Below are 3,074 nucleotides of genomic sequence, written 5' to 3'. Positions count from 1 at the left end.
AGGTGTTGATAATGGCGTCCTTCTCGTTTTAAAGTCATTCTTGTCTAAAATCAGCTCACCACCTCCAGTGTCAAACGTGACTAACGCTGACGTCTGCTGCGGCGTGTAATCAAAGCACACCTAATCCGCATCCACGTACTGGCGCTACTAGCGTCACTCTTATGCGACTGGCGCAAAATTTGAACAGACGTCACCTTCCAAATGTAGAAACACGACTACCAACTTCCGTTTACGTCGCACAACTCCTTCTTGGTTTTACTTTTTTTTTTTTTTTGCGTCAACGTATGTACCCTTATGATATATCTTGAAACACGTATGTATTCATTACCAGCGATGGCGAGGCATGACAGAATCTCTGACCAGAGAGTTATTTATCGTTGCTAGTCTGCGCTTGACCGCGCGAGTCGACAGTTGGAGAGTAGTAGCAGTCTGGTACAGTTGCGTGTAGCGAGTCGGCAGGAACAGTTGCGAGTTGCACTCTGTCTGCAGTAGTAGTCTGTCGGCAGTAGTTGTAGCGAGCGGGCGTCGCCATGCGTCGATGGCGTGCTGTTCTTCCGAATCTGGTCAGGATTGTGGTGGACGATGTGTATTATTGTAGAAGGTAATCAAGAAGCATTGCGCTCAGCTAATAACGTATGTTAATTGTAATTAATTTGTTCAAAAAATGATGCCCCAATAATAACCATTTATAAAGTAACTCATTTAAAGAAAAAGATTCATTTCAATTTAAAGAATATTTCCTTTACATTTCCTCCAAGAATCAGAATTAAATATAGGCCAGCATTGCACGGAGCTGTGCCGAAAAATAAGAGCAGATATAGATGCATTTTTTACTGAGGTAAGAATTTTGGTTTTTCTACTCAGAACACAGGGCCGAAGGTCACCGTTGCTGCCCTTATAAGATTTATCAGGTTTAATTATTTGTGTTGAGATGTTACATACAGTTTATGGTTCATTATTTAATCAATATTATTGTGGGTTTATGGTCAATTTCCATTTATCGATTTTTGTGGGGAGTTTAAGCTTGGCTCACATTTTGATTGTCAATTTCTCACGGGGACGTTACAGTCTCCTTATTCCTCGCATTTACGTCACTAGCTAGGAACGGTGCTTTGTTGTGCGTTCTCTACTTCATCGCTAACAACCATTAAAAAAAAAAAAAAAACCGACCTGCCCGAACTTTTACGAGTGTCGCCCAGAAAGTAATGCACCGCATTTTTCTCCTTCAACAATTCTTTATTGAAAGTAATGAGAGTTAAACACAGGAAAGAATGATGTTTTATCTACACACCCTACTTTTCCACGTAATCTCCATCTCGTTCTATGGCCTTCCTCCAGCGCGAAACAAGGGCTTGAATGCCCTGTCGGTACCAATCCTTGTCCTGGTGGTGCAGCCAGTGCTTCACTGTATGAAGCACCTCCTCATCCTCGTACAAATGTCTTCTGTGAATGCCATCCTTCAATGGTCCATACAAAGGGGGGGGGGGGGGGCTAGGTCAGCTGTGACAGCCGTGGACGCTCTCCCCGACCGCTGCAATCGTGGAGCTCTGCCGAACCACCTTCCCAACCTCACCCACCGTGACCAGCGACTAACTGTACTTCTGTCGACACCAGACGCTCCATAGATTTTGCACAACCATTTCTGAATATTCCCCACAGTTTCTTTCACTGCAGTGAGAAATTCAATTATGACACGATGCTTGTGACGTAATGACCTACAGACGCCATTTTTAAACTGCCCTGCAGCTACGCTATCTATCGGAAGTGACGGAAACTTGGCGCGCTCACTTGGGAGAATTCAAATCATACATACGTTTCGCACTCACAGCACTGTTTTCGGCTGGGGGGAAAAAAAAAATGCGGTGCCTTACTTTCTGGGCAACCCTCATATCTTCTTATCTCTCACGCTTACGTCATTACCTAGGAACGGTCCTTTTTTTGCGTTCTCTACTTCATCGCTGAAACAAACCGCCCAGCTCGTACCTCTATATATTTGGCGAACACGAGAGTAAAGAGGGAACGAAGTCTTTCGCGACGTCACTTATATAGAAATCATTCTCGGTTGTCTTGCCGCGTCAATTCGGGATTAAATCTCAAGGTTTCGACGATATCCTCCATCGCCATCGTCAGGAGCAACTGACTGTTGACTGCTGCTGTGGTAGCCTTTTTATAGCCCGTGGACGGCTTCTGATTGGTCCGCTTGCAATTGGTCGGCGATTACGTGCTGCTGTCTCAGACGACGTCACTGTGTGCGCCGGCGGTCGCTTCCCGCGCCCGGTTCCCGGGTTCGATTCCCGGCGGGGTCAGGGATTTTCTCTGCCTCGTGATGACTGGGTGTTGTGTTGTGTGATGTCCTTAGGTTAGTTAGGTTTAAGTAGTTCTAAGTTCTAGTGGACTGATGACCATAGCTGTTAAGTCCCATAGTGCTCAGAGCCATATTTTTTGTGTGCGCCGGTGGCGCCACCGCTTCCGTTTGAACGTAAACATTGGAAGGAACGTCTCTGTTGCTTCTCTGCATGAAGCGCTCGTTTCCATGCACAGCTCAGATGGTATCTGCTATCGCGGTTAAAGTTCTTTCGGCTCATTCTTATTTCAACAGCCTCCTTAATAACAGAATCCTAGCATGTGGAAGCATGGGACAGAATTTTTGTTTCATCGAACAATATCTTATGTTTGTTCGTGAGGCTCTGCTTCGTAATTGCCGACTTCTCCAGTTCTCTATTTTTAACATGGCGTTGGTGTTCTGCGTGCAACGGCCTTGTCGCAGTGGATACACCGGTTCCCGTGAGATCACCGAAGTTAAGCGCTGTCGGGCGTGGTCGGCACTTGGATGGGTGACCATCCAGGCCGCCATGGGCTGTTGCCATTTTTCGGGGTGCACTCAACCTCGTGATGCCAATTGAGGAGCTACTCGACCGAATAGTAGCACCTTCGGTCAACAATACCATCATAACGACCGGGAGAGCGGTGTGCTGACCCCACACCCCTCCTGTCTGCATCCTCCACTGAGGATGACACGGCGGTCGGATGGTCCCGGTAGGCCACTCGTGGCCTGACGACGGAGTTGGTGTTCA

General features: G+C 46.9%; 1 pseudogene; it reads left to right on the top strand.

Annotated features, from left to right (window-relative positions):
* Positions 1-2,748: 2,748 nt before the first annotated feature.
* On the top strand, positions 2,749-2,866 carry LOC124552868 (annotated as a pseudogene).
* Positions 2,867-3,074: the final 208 nt, after the last annotated feature.

The sequence above is a fragment of the Schistocerca americana genome, chromosome 10 (assembly GCF_021461395.2).
Source record: "Schistocerca americana isolate TAMUIC-IGC-003095 chromosome 10, iqSchAmer2.1, whole genome shotgun sequence".
NCBI classification, from domain to species: Eukaryota; Metazoa; Arthropoda; class Insecta; order Orthoptera; family Acrididae; genus Schistocerca; species Schistocerca americana.
Note: the sequence above shows the minus strand (reverse complement) of the source record. Positions and strands in the feature narration are given on the sequence as shown.